At 43.3% G+C, this 12,906-nt stretch overlaps 1 long non-coding RNA gene across 1 annotated transcript in view; it reads right to left on the minus strand.

Moving 5' to 3' along the window:
• Positions 1–3,705: 3,705 nt before the first annotated feature.
• The window catches only part of LOC142813931 (uncharacterized), a 28,526-nt gene continuing 19,325 nt past the window's right edge, over positions 3,706–12,906 (minus strand). Inside the window, exons 2-3 of the long non-coding RNA XR_012894745.1 lie at positions 4,769–4,817; positions 3,706–4,685 (exon numbers count right to left, since the gene is read on the minus strand). This is a non-coding gene — a long non-coding RNA (uncharacterized LOC142813931). The remainder of the gene's footprint in view (positions 4,686–4,768; positions 4,818–12,906) is intronic.

Genomic DNA, 12,906 nt, shown 5'->3' on the forward strand with positions numbered 1-12,906 from the left:
ATTTCGTTGGCTCAAACCACGGTTGAGAGCAGGAGCAGTGCTGTCTCGGTATGCCAATGCGCTAGTAAAGTGTTATTGAATTGCGAAGTGGTTTCTTGCGCAGTGCAAGCACTTTTGGCATCTATCTATCTATCTATCTAACTATCTATCTATCTATCTATCTATCTATCTATCTATCTATCTATCTATCTATCTATCTATCTATCTATCTATCTATCTATCTATCTATCTATCTATCTATCTATCTATCTATCTATCTGAGAAGTTGACCGCAGAAGGTGTTTTACAAAGGTGGAAAATCTATTTAGTTTCCTAATTGTGTGATATCCGCGGTTTATTGTAATATTTTCATAACTCGTACCGGTGAAGCAGAAAGCCCTAAATATGAAAGTGAACATGGATACTGCAGTGTAATGTATTCATTTCTTTGAATAGGACCCTTGGTGACAGACAGCTTTTGTTTATGGTTTGTAGGCTAGCGCACACGTCACAAACAAGCCTGAAGTCTGAAGCGTCCTGCATGATAAAGGCTCATGTACCCATCACACTTTTTTCTGTTTTCCCGTCAGCGAGTGCTGCTCTGGATAATTTATTCTGTCGCCTTTCAATACATAACCATTCTCGCCTACGCTATATTTCGGAATAACGTGATTCTCGAGCTCATGTGACTTTTGCATAAGAAAAGGGGCTAATATCTTGGACTAAAGCTCTTTGGTGCAACGTACTGTTGTTTCTGGCGGTGGCAGTGGCTTCATACTAAAATAGAACTAGGAGGACAATGATGAAACAAAAGAGTTTTAAAAGTTTTCCCTGGTCAGTCAAATAAAATTTTTCTGTGACATAATTATGCAAGATTAGATATAGCTTCTTACAATGTTAATGTTAAAAAGTTATGCTATGACGAACTTCAACTTGTAAAGCGCGTTACAGTGAAGAATAAATGGCTCAGCATACTGACACAACAAGACAGCGCGGGCTGTCGTCTTCCGTCGGTCTGCTTGGCTGCTTATTCTTTATTATAACGCGCTATACAAGTTCAAGTTTCACAAACAAACTCGCCCAATCTTCAACACTTGTGTTCATAGGTGACAATACAGTTGAATGTTAACAAGAACATACTATCAAATTGTTCTCAATATGTCGTTGAAGCTCGCACGTAAATGGCCGCATTGTCTAAACCATAAAAAGACTGGTTGAAAAATGTTTACGATGTTGTGGGTTTTTATTATATGCCCACTTCAAATTTTAGTTATATTCTTGTTAGGAAGTAAACAAACATCTTTATACATTGTGCCTAAATCATACCGGCGTATAAAGTAACATCGGATGTAAAATATTTGAGCAGAGCTTTTAGAGTTGTATAACGACTGCTATATACCCTCGAAAAGCACTATACAGTCACGCACTGAGACATTATTACTGCCTATACCGTCGTCACAGTTTCCGCCAAGGCTTATACCTAAGTTGTTGTGCCTGCTTTAAGGGTCTAAAACTTACAGCTTTAGAATTACATAACGTAATTCGAATGCACTTACCTATTATTCAAAACGTTTGTTTAAGATATCCAAGTCCTTTCTAGCGACTTCGCGCATACGCTGTCATTACTGACTTGTGTCTGACCTTTAGGAGCCACCTTGTTCATTTTAAATGATCTGAGAAAAACAAAGCTTAAGAGCACACCCGGGAATCCACGTGTTTCATGTTTGCGGCACCTGATTTAGTTTTCATACTTTATTGGCAGATGCTGCTTCATTCGCCCCAACATGAAGAGACCAGCCAGAAGTCACCAAACCACGTGAAACACGTGATAATGTTGCGCTGAAAACTAGCATAGCATAATGCCAAAACGGCCGGTAAGAAATTTTGTGGCGTTGTTCACACTGTTTCTCACGTAATAAAAGAAAAGTGCACCTCGTGCATGATCAAGAGTTAGAGAGTGCAATTTATATTGTGTTTCGTGATATAGTTTTACCTTGGTGAAAGCATCTTCAAAAGAAACCGTCTTCATAAGAACAGGAACTATGTACATTCTTTAAAAAATATACTTTTGTGAGCTCTGAGTCTTTTTATCTGGAGTCAGTTCGAAGACCAGCACGCGCTCGATTTACTCTCCCGGCCCATTTCATTAACTGCTCACTTCCACTAACTCTATATTTTTCTTTGCACCCAGTGAAGTCTGATTTCTCACGATTCATTTTTATCTCCACACATAAACGGCTCAGCAAAAAGGAGGTTCCATGTCAGAACAAAGTTACACTGTGAAATTTTTTTTTCGCGCTCAATTGAAAGTAGCACAATCACATGACTGTATATCAACGCCAATCGTAGGTTTTTGTTTCTTATTCCCTTACTTGACATGATCAATTTCCATGCGCGTTAAGTTCATAGCTGTTCGAAAAGGGCGTGAACCTCAGTTCGTTGTGCGTTGAAGCGGGAGACATTTCACCCGTCGCTATTGTACCATACAGACTTCGCTTGACCGCCGCACTCCTGTACTTGATGGCCCATATAAGAGTTCGATGTGCGGAGCGCTGATGTTGAAGGAACGGCGACGACTTTGTATATATTTTCTTGGGGCTTTAAAATCACTCAGGATATGAGCACTGCACGTTCTCAAAAGCGTGCTGGTGGAAGGTTATTGCCTTTGGACAGTTGCATTCACCTAAAGCGCTTGGACGTGTTGGTACGACATAGTGAAAAAAAAAAACTTCGCGAAAAACGAGAGATCAAACGAAAAAGTACACGTACAAAGCGCTATTTTCGCACTGTTTGTTTGTTCGATATGTTGCGTGCATGCTGACTTTCAGAACATTGCTGCATCCCAGCATTTATTTTTGTTTCATGGTCTCACTCGTGTTATGCGCCCAGTCCATTCTTTCATGGTAGTGAATAACCACTGCCTCAATTTGAAGTGCTCTCATGATGCCTTATGTACATCATTCTCAACGCATTCTTAAGAACTGTCTGAAGAAGGTTTGAAGCATTGCGATTCTTTGCATTGTGCAGTTGGTATGCATGCATCGTGGTGGCGGCTTGTAGAGGTTATACCAGCAATGTGTACTAGGTAAAAATATTCTGTATACCGGTAGCGTAATGGGGTTTACGTTGTGAAACAACAACCTACAAGAGTCTTCTGGTTCCCTCAGCAGTGCTAGTGTGATACTTCAGATAAAAAGCATTTGTTCTTCCCTAGAAAGTCAGTGTACTCTCCTCGAGCACCTCGACACTGACCCATCAGGACAGTCAGCGTATCTCTTTAGAGAGAGTCAAAACAGAACTTTTTTGAAAATAGTTCCACGCACTCGTTTTTTTTTTCCTAGAGTGTATTTGTTAGGAGATTAGGAAGATATGAACTGGTAAAAGATATTCCTTCAGAGTAGGTCGTCATTATGGACAACTTTCATTTATTAGATCACAGGGCAGTGGGATGGTGCCGCTTCATTACGCAACAGATAAGTAAATTAATAGATTGGTGGAGCCTTCAGTTGATTTTAAGTGACTATTTAGAGGCAGTCAGTTTAATGCAACAGGTACCTGGAAGAAAGAACGTAGATCATACTATATTTGTTCTCTGGGTTGTAATAAACATGACGCAACTTAAGATGAATAAAAGTAAGCAAAAATGTTCCATTTTTTATTGTGAGAAACTGAACCCAAAAGAGAGAGACAGAAAAATTTATTGATTGATTGAGTAAGGGAGTTAATAAGTGATTGATTGATTAATTGATATATGGAGTTTAACGTCCCAAAACCACCATATGAGAATGAGAGACGCTGTATTGAAGGGCTTCAGAAATTTTGACCACCTGGGGTTCTTTAATTTGCACACAAATCTGGGCACATGAACCTACAGCATTTTCATCTCCACTGAAAATGCACCCGCCAAAGCCGGAATTCTATCCCGCGATCTGCGGGTCAGCATCCGAGTACCTTAACCACTAGACCATCGCAGCGGGGCCGATAGAGAGAGAGAAAGAAAGACGAAATCTTTATTTCTCTTTCTTCGAGTTTCAACCGGCGAGTTACGCCTTCAATGCTCTTTGTGATGTGTTAGGAAAGGGGTTCCAATCTAATTGAAAGGACGAGTTTCTGACAATTTTGTTTTACTTGATACGATAGTTATTACATAAAAAGATAACAGTTAGGGTTTCCTGCAATTTTCTTGATTTCATTCCTGTTGGATTCATTTAGTCCCGTCTAACAAAGAAGCTATATCTCGAAAAAAGTACTCCTTCGTTCATTAAAATGATGTCTTGCCTTGCGAACAAAAGGTGTGTGCCACACTTTGTTTACAAAAATATAGTTGATAATATTGCAGGCGCACTCGAGTGAAAGGAAGCAGTTTCAGCTAAGCTTTCACCCAGAAGTTTATAGGATGCCAGTGAAATGCGCATTTTAGCTTTAACGTGCATTTAGAAACTAGATGGTGGGAAGACCCAGAACAAGTGCGTACACGTAACGATTTACTATGAAATCCTGTACGTTCTCAGAGAAACCATTCTAATAAGGCAAAGCAGAGCAGCATGGGATCAAGTTCTGCATCTACGAGGGGTTGCTGTGTCGCTGAAATCTTCGTGTGGAGCAAAAGAACTCTGCCACCATCGCTTCGGAAACCACAATCCCGCAATCTCATTATTCTTCTACTGGTCAGCAAGTGCGGTCAGGAAGTTCCTCCACAACTGCCGCTGCAACAGAAGTTATCGATCAGGTAATGAGGTCATGAATGCCGAGGTACCCTCGGTTAATGAGTTCAAGAGCAATGAATTACCTGCGGCTGCTTTGACACTCGATGTAGGGTCTCGGAATTCCGCACTGACCTGTAAAGGCATCACACATCATACCCCAATATATAGTGGCTCTTTGCAAAGAAAAGGTAGCTGAAATAGAGTCTAATATATAACGTTGATGCTTGCCTTCGGTTGTCGAGACTTCAACATGACATTGTGAACAATATGAAGCTTTAGCATTGTCATATTTTTTGTATGATATCCCGTAGTTTTTCTATTGCGTAAGTCATCACGCAAGAGCTTAATTTTGTTCTCCTAGTGGCCTGTGGTTGCCTAAACCATCCACCAAATTTGGGTGTTTTTTTGGTGCCCCGAATCACGTTACCAGGTGGCAGTAGCCAGTGGAGCCCTGGATTCGCTGCCTCACCCATCGAGCTCTTGACTCCATATTGGCAACCCCTATGAATAAAGTTCTCTCTCTCTCTCTCTCTGTTGCATATCGACATTGATAACGTTGTATTCAATTTGCCAGATTCCACGTACATTGGGAATCGATGTTATGCGAAATATGTGCATATCCCGCCGCGGTGGTCTAGTGGCTAAGGTACTCGGCTGCTGACCCGCAGGTCGCGGGATCGAAAACTGGCTGCGGCAGCTGCACTTCCGATGGAGGTGGAAATGTTGTATAGGCCAGTGTGCTCAGATTTGGGTGCTCGTTAGAAAACCTCAGGTGGTCGAAATTTCCGGAGTCCTCCACTACGACGCCTCTCATATTCACATGTTGGTTTTGGGACGGTAAACCTCAAAACTCACAATAATAATCGTCATGTGGCTTGCTCGCATTTTCTTTTTTTTTTTTGAAAACCCGGCGCTGGCCACTTTCCAGTTGGGAATGTTTTGTCACACTGATAATGCGCGCGCCATTTGTGACCGCGAACTACCGGAAGTGTGGTGATGGCGCGAGGAAAGTACTCGAAGTAGATAACGATTAGTGTTGTGTAGCAGAAACACACCTCAAACACTCAATTTATTTTATAGTGTAAGGCTTTCGCACTGGTGTCTTTGGTCATTTTTTTGTTCTACTATTTTGGATCAGAATTCGTGTGTTGTTGATATTCCAGCCGATGCTTTTTGTTTGTCACCACAAGATGTTTGCTTTTTGTGAATGCGCAAGCGCTGCTTCGCAAATTTATGACATTTTCGACTGCGAAATTGTGTGCCAGTTTTTACTGTAAACTTTTTTTTCTCACACTTCTACACTAATAGCCACTTGGGAGATGTAGGTATCACTAGTAAAATAAAATAAAATAAATATGAAATAAAACGACGTATGTGTAGTTGCGAAGTAGCGGGCGCTGACGCTTACACTGACGGTGGCGTTGACGCTAGCATTCATCGGTATCAGGCAAAAGAGAAACCTGGGAAAGTGCAACGCACGCAGCATGCTTCAGATGTACTTTTTCCAGATGTCATATACTCCGCTTCTTTTAGGAATAAACTTTAGTTGCGAGTCAGCGCTGTAGTTTGTCTTTTCTTTCTAGCCCCTGTTTTAGTCGCACTGAAATTCGTTTAAGATGCACGCTGGATGGACCGGTGTTTCCTACTGCAACTTGCCGATCACTGCATTATTAAGCAAAAAGGGACAGATTACTCCCATTGAATACAGAGACCCACAGTCCACTTTTAGTCAACGCACTCGCTACGAATTTGTATTATACAATAACGCAGAGGAGATATCTACCCCAGGCACTACCTTGGAGATCCAGATTTTGTGAATATATATACGGAGTTGCCAGTGAACGGTTGTACAGCGTGAGCAGTCTGTGTTTACAATCAAGAAACTCGCTAGCAGACGCTGCCTGCGTCGGCGTTGCGAGGTGTGAGAGCGGTAAGCATTGAAGAGAAGAGAGCGGGGGAGGGGATGCACTTGCGCACTGCGAGTGGTCACGCCACACACCAGATTGCGCTCGATCATAAGAAGCTTCCCATCTAAAAATAAAAGTATCGTATACAAAAATATGGCAATACAAATAGGTGCAATATAAGAATTCAGAATAATTACATGATCTAAACATGAAAAGGATAAGTTATAAAAAGAATAAACATCGTAAGCTTGAAGAGTCTATATGTGTAAGATTGTTGCAAAATGTAGAGAGAGTTGTTCTTTGTATTCCGTAGTGACTGCTTATCTATGGCTGGTGCTTTATGAATGAACTTGAAAACCGTATTTTCGGCCACTTATTTACGAGGCAGCTTGGGGTATGACAACAAATGCGATCTCGTCGGAAAGTTCATTTTAAGCGATCAGAACGTAGATTAACGCACACTGACGAATCAACTGCTTACAACATTTTACAGGCATTGATGCCCCCGTATTAGAGAGAGAGAGAGGGAGAGAAATAACTTTGTTGGGGTAAAAAAAAGAGATTTGGGAGCTATATGAAGAAGGCCCCATGTCCAAGGCTCAACAGGCTTCCGCCACCATCCGGTCGTGGTCCAGGAGTGCTAGTTGCACCTCCGGGTCCGAGCTAGCGAGGAGTGCCTCCCACTGCTCGAAAGAGTTTTCTATTGTATGCATACGCTGTAAGCGATTGAGTTCATTTGGCCGTTAAACACAGCTCCACGAGATATGGTGAAGGGTCGGTGGCGAGTAGAGACAACATGGACAATCGCGCCCATAAAAAGTTGGACGAATTTTGTGCAGTCTAATAAATTTGTATAAACTCTTGTTTGAATTTTACGGAGGTGTATGGCGTCTTTTCTTCTAAGAGATTTGTGTAGAAATATGACCCCCCTATGATAGTTATTTCTGCTTTCCCCATATTGTTCACGTCTTTCTCTCTCTCTCTTCACGGCAGTTTTCTTCGAATGTTCTTCCAGAATATTAAACAGATCTGACGACACGTGCAGGTCTACATGCAACGCGTGCTGGCGACACCACCGAAAGGAGCTGGGCTTCCCAGGCAGCGTGGAAGAGAGATTCTATTTGAATTGTAAACCATAGACATGGCAGATTCTGAAGAGCGAGACGCAGTGACACAGAAGCAGGAACTGTCGCAACAACAACAACACAAAAAAAAGTGGCGCCTGCTGGAGAAGCACTTTTTTGCCGCTCAGGCGGCACTGGCGCAGCGCGACTTCTTCACACATTGTTGCGCCATCCTGTATGCAACGTCGATGGTACTTTGGCGTTCGTTAATGCGTGCGCTGGTGTGTTTGTGTACGCGTAGTGGGCATTTTTCAAACGCGACAATGGTACGAATACTGTGAAGGCGTAATTACAGGCGTGTCTTTCTCTGTACTCAGAAGGCGTTGATAGCGTTAAAATGCTGACGTCTTAATTATCTGTTTTGTTCTGCTTGGAACCTCGGGAAGTGCGTCCTTACGTCTGCAGTATTTGAACTCAATATCTGGAATAATACTGGTGGTGCACCGAACTAGAGAGGTGATTTGTATTATGATTAACATAACGGTTAATTGTGCAGCTTCTCAATGACCCTTCGGAATGCGTTTACGAATGCTTCTCAGTGACCCTTCGGTTTACGCTTCGGAATGCGTAAACAGCTTTTGCAATACCGGAATAGCACTTTAAACTAAAATAAACGCACTGCCACATTTTTTTAGAATTACAAAACATGAAACTGAAATCTGTTTTACCCTGTATGACAAAATTATTCGCGGATTTTGCCAATGTTGAGACAAAACACTGTGTGTGAATTTGCTTGTTTTTTATAGTAAAAAAGTCACACAATTTAGCTACTTAAGATAAAGGAAAGAAATTGGGGGGCCTTTAACAGTAGAACGCGAAAGCAAAATCCAGCCCCTCGTGCGTCCTTCAACCACTAAGTGCATACTTATTATTAAGTTTTGTTACACACACACACACACACACACACACACACACAAACACACACACACTCACTCACTCACTCACGCGCGCGCACGCGCGCGCGGCGTATTTATAGTAATGCAGTGACTGCGCAGTGTGGTCACTTCCCTCTGCTAGAACGGCACTTTGCTGCAGTCGAGACACGTTTTTCACAATGTTTCACAGATGGCACACAGATACAGACACACACACGCATACAAACGTGCGCGCGCGCGCGCGCGAATGGTACTATTAGCGTTAAATGAAACCCGAACAGCGGCAAGCTTTGGTGATAGTGTAGTGCGTGCTATTCAGTTATCACCATTGGCAGGCGCGTGCATCCTGTTCGGCAGATTTGTGTATATATGCGTGCCTGGCTGTAATGATAAGTGAATGGCACGCACTATATTATCGCGAAGGCTTGCCGCTGTTCGGGTTTCATTTGACGCTGATAGTACATACAAGTTTTTGATCTAAAGCAAGGGTCGCATGACCTCCAAGATATACGCTGCACACTTGCCATTTTGGACAATGCCTCATAGATGGCAGCACAGTATGTAGCGTTTGCTGTTTGCTTGATCAACGCCTCTGGAAATGCACGATATGTCTTCCGCTAGATGAACCTAGTTGTTCATTTTTAGAGCTGTTTGAAAGTCTCTGTGTGTATTTAGCGGCGATGGCTGCACTATCGCGGCCTCTTTCGACGTAGTTTGATGGCCTCCAAAATGCACCTACAAATCACCGAATGGGCTCGTTTTCGTCGTGGCACCTGTCGAACGAAATGCGTTAAGGAGACCCCTTCCACTACAAGGCATTTAGTGTTTTTTCCCGAAGCAGCTGCAAGCTAACTTCGTAGCATTGTGGTAGGACACCTGCTTGCCACACGAACAGCCCGGGTTTGATTGTCAATGGGACTGAGAATTATCTCCTTTATTTTGTTTGATTCTTTCTCGATGTTTCGCTCACAACCAACGGTGCCGACACCGACGGCTGAATTTCTGTGACATGAGCTCTCTAACGGTATCGCGTCGATATATCCTGACTTACGGAGCGTCGAGCATTTACCTCCCTATACTTTGAAAAAGAACCATCAAACGTAGCCATTTTTTACACCTGCCCATGCAAAGGCCTCAGGAATGCTAATGCGTGACTGTTACTACGACTTCTCGCCAATGCATTGTGGTGTCCGGCAACTAGTTAATGTTTTAATCCCTGTTTTACTGAAAGCTATCTTAATTTTGTTGCGGGGTCGTCAGACACCTATCACGAGGTATGGGTCTGACCCTTCAACCCGGCCGTTCTATCATCCGCTGACAAACTGAGAGAACCATGCAACTACTCTCCTCGGCTGCCACAACTTACAGGCCAAACAAGTCTTACGATAGGGGCGGCCGCGTGGCGGTCATCGCTAATGAAGTGCCGAAAAATAAACCAACGCGTAGCATTGTTAAGGTGATTGATATGTGGGGTTTAACGTCCCAAAACCACTATATGATTATGAGAGACGCCGTAGTGGAGGGCTCCGGAAATTTAGACCACTTGGGGTTCTTTAACATGCACCCAAATCTGAGCACACGGGCCTACAACATTTCCGCCTCCATCGGAAATGCAGCCGCCGCAGCCGGGATTTGAACCCGCGCTTTGCGGGTCAGCAGCCGAGTACCTTAGCCACTAGACCACCGCGGCGGGGCGTAGCATTGTTAAGGATCAGCCCCTTAGGGGTGCATCTCAGAATACCACCTTTCCCTCTCGAGAGCCCATGAATGTTTTCCCCAGCCTCATACTTTGATCCAACTTCTGCCGTATGGCATATGTGTTCTTATTGGAAACACTTGTTAGTAGTTTTGTTATGCAAATAGTTCTAGCGTCAAGGCATTTGTTTTCGCGTATGTGCAAGCCAATAATTTCGCTATAGCAGTATAATTGCTTGCCTTTTACGAGCCGAAGTCGGGATATAGTCATGCGGCGCAAAATTTCGACTCTCTGGGGACATTTAGCATGCACCTAAATGTATGCAAACGGGTAGACTTTGTATTTCCCCTCAACCGAAATGAGACCGCCGCCACCGAGTATCGAACCCGCACTCTCGAGTTTTACTCTGCGGTACGTGATGAAGTAAGCTAACACGACGGGTAAAAAAAAAAAAACACTCGTAGGAGAATCGCGCCCTTGGATATCTGGTATTGTATCACTCGAACTTAGAGAAAAAAAAAGCAAAATATACACTACGCTAGTCGCAATGGCTAATTCTATACAATGGAATGCATGTGCCTATTGACATAGTTCTTACTTGGTGCTTTTTTTAGAGCGCAAGTTTCCGCCATGGCAGTGTAGAGGTTAGGGGGCTTGGCTACTGACCTGAAGGTCGCGGGTTCGATCCCAGCCGAGCGGGTCACATTTCGATAAAGGCAAAGTAGTAGAGGCCCGTGTGTTATGCGATACCAGTGCACGTTAAAGCGCACGGGATGGTCAAAATTTTCAAAGTCCTCCACTGTGGCGTTCCTCATAATAATATCGCGGTTTAGCGATGACCACAGATAATGAAAAAAATATATTAAATTAGGAACGCAGGTTTGAGGCGCCTTTACCTGCGTCGAGCGTTGTCGTCTTCGTCGTATCCAGCAGAGCAAAAGAGGACAAAATAGATGGGACAAGACGTGCAGCAGAGCCTGAAAGACGATGAAAGAGAGGAGACTCGGAGATGGGCGAACGATAGCGGTGAGACACCAGGCTTCACAGCAGCTACCTGCGGTGCCACAGTTTTCTAGAGGTGTTAGTAGGGGACGCTGGCATGTGGTCGTCGATGACGTCATCGCTTTGGTACGCGGTGGAGGCGTCCACCGGTGCCACACATGGAAATAAAGCACTGCATAAACGGAGGCTTTTCTGAACCAGCTGTTCTGGAAAGCGCTCACACGCTGCCTTTTGGGCCTTGAGGAAGCGACCCGCTTAGCGAGGATGATGTGCTATGCTCTGTCTCTGGTGGTTTGTGGACTGGGCTGCGCGAGGTTGTTCTGCGTGAAGTAACGCTACTCACGGTGTGGTATGAAACTGTACACATCTTTCACATATTTCCTGCCTCAACTATTGCAAAATCAAAACAGAAAATGCATCAACAGATGCATCAACGTTTAAGTCAAAACACATAAGCAGTTGTGCACTATATTCACACTAGGCAGTATAGCAACCATCAGTGAAATTCTTTCTTTCCTCTTCCAAGGCCACCACTGCCAAGTTGCACTAACACTCCAGGTGCGTTGACACTTTGAAACTTCATTCACAGGCTTACACTGTCTTCGTCGCTGCTTCTGCAGCAGTTGCAAGCGTTGCAAGCATTCGCCTGAGAGAAGAGCCAACCTAAAGGCGAAATAATGACTCCTAGTTCCTACGCTAATTTTCGCCCTTTCCGGTGCTAGGCCTTGGCTTCATAATTTGGTGTCATGGTTTTCCCGGACATGGTCCCTGCACGCAGCGCAATGGACGCCCGCTTTCATCCCTACATCATCTTCCTATATCCGCTATTTATTTTCGTTCTCGCGTGGTATACGCTCCCTCCCACCATCTTGCGGCTTGTCTTTTTACGATCTCACTCATCCAGTATGTGCCTACATCCCACCCTCCTCTCCACCTTTCCCACAGCTCATTACCATAACTGATGGCCCCCTGGGGTGCCGTTTATATTATTTTCGAGGCTGTTTTAGTACTCACTACAGTTGTTACTTTTTTGTTTTTCCCGTTACGTTTAAGTGTCTTCTTCTATATTGAAATGTTTTCAATATTTTTTTACGTTTTTCTTTTTTATAGCCACGACACTGCATCAATAAGTGCTGTTTGCTTTTCTGTAATATTTAGTTATATGCAGTTTAGAAAATTCTCGCATTTTTATGTAGCATCGGCTAATCTTTTTTCACAGACAATGAATTCCACAGGAAGTACAGTGATCAGGAAATATTACTGAGAACTTACAGATAGTGATGCCAAGAAAAGTAAACCGTATGCTCTTTCTAGTATTTATCATAATAATGTGAAGGAAATAATGTGGACGAATAGATTCGAAGGCTTAAACTGTGGACCCTTCAGGTGGCAACTTATCTTCTCGTGCACTTTTCTTTCAACTCATTTACTTTACATTTGCAACAAATAATACACCATATACTTGCCTTGGCATTATTGTCTCTTAGCTCTCGTTACTATTGTTATTGACAAAGAAAAGCGTGCTTTTAAATTTCCCTGCTTTCTCCTTTTGAAACGCTACATTCCAGGTTCAGCAATCATTAATATTCCTATTCAATGAGAAGAATGGTGGCTAAA

This window comes from Rhipicephalus microplus, chromosome 4 (assembly GCF_043290135.1).
Source record: "Rhipicephalus microplus isolate Deutch F79 chromosome 4, USDA_Rmic, whole genome shotgun sequence".
Taxonomy (NCBI): domain Eukaryota; kingdom Metazoa; phylum Arthropoda; class Arachnida; order Ixodida; family Ixodidae; genus Rhipicephalus; species Rhipicephalus microplus.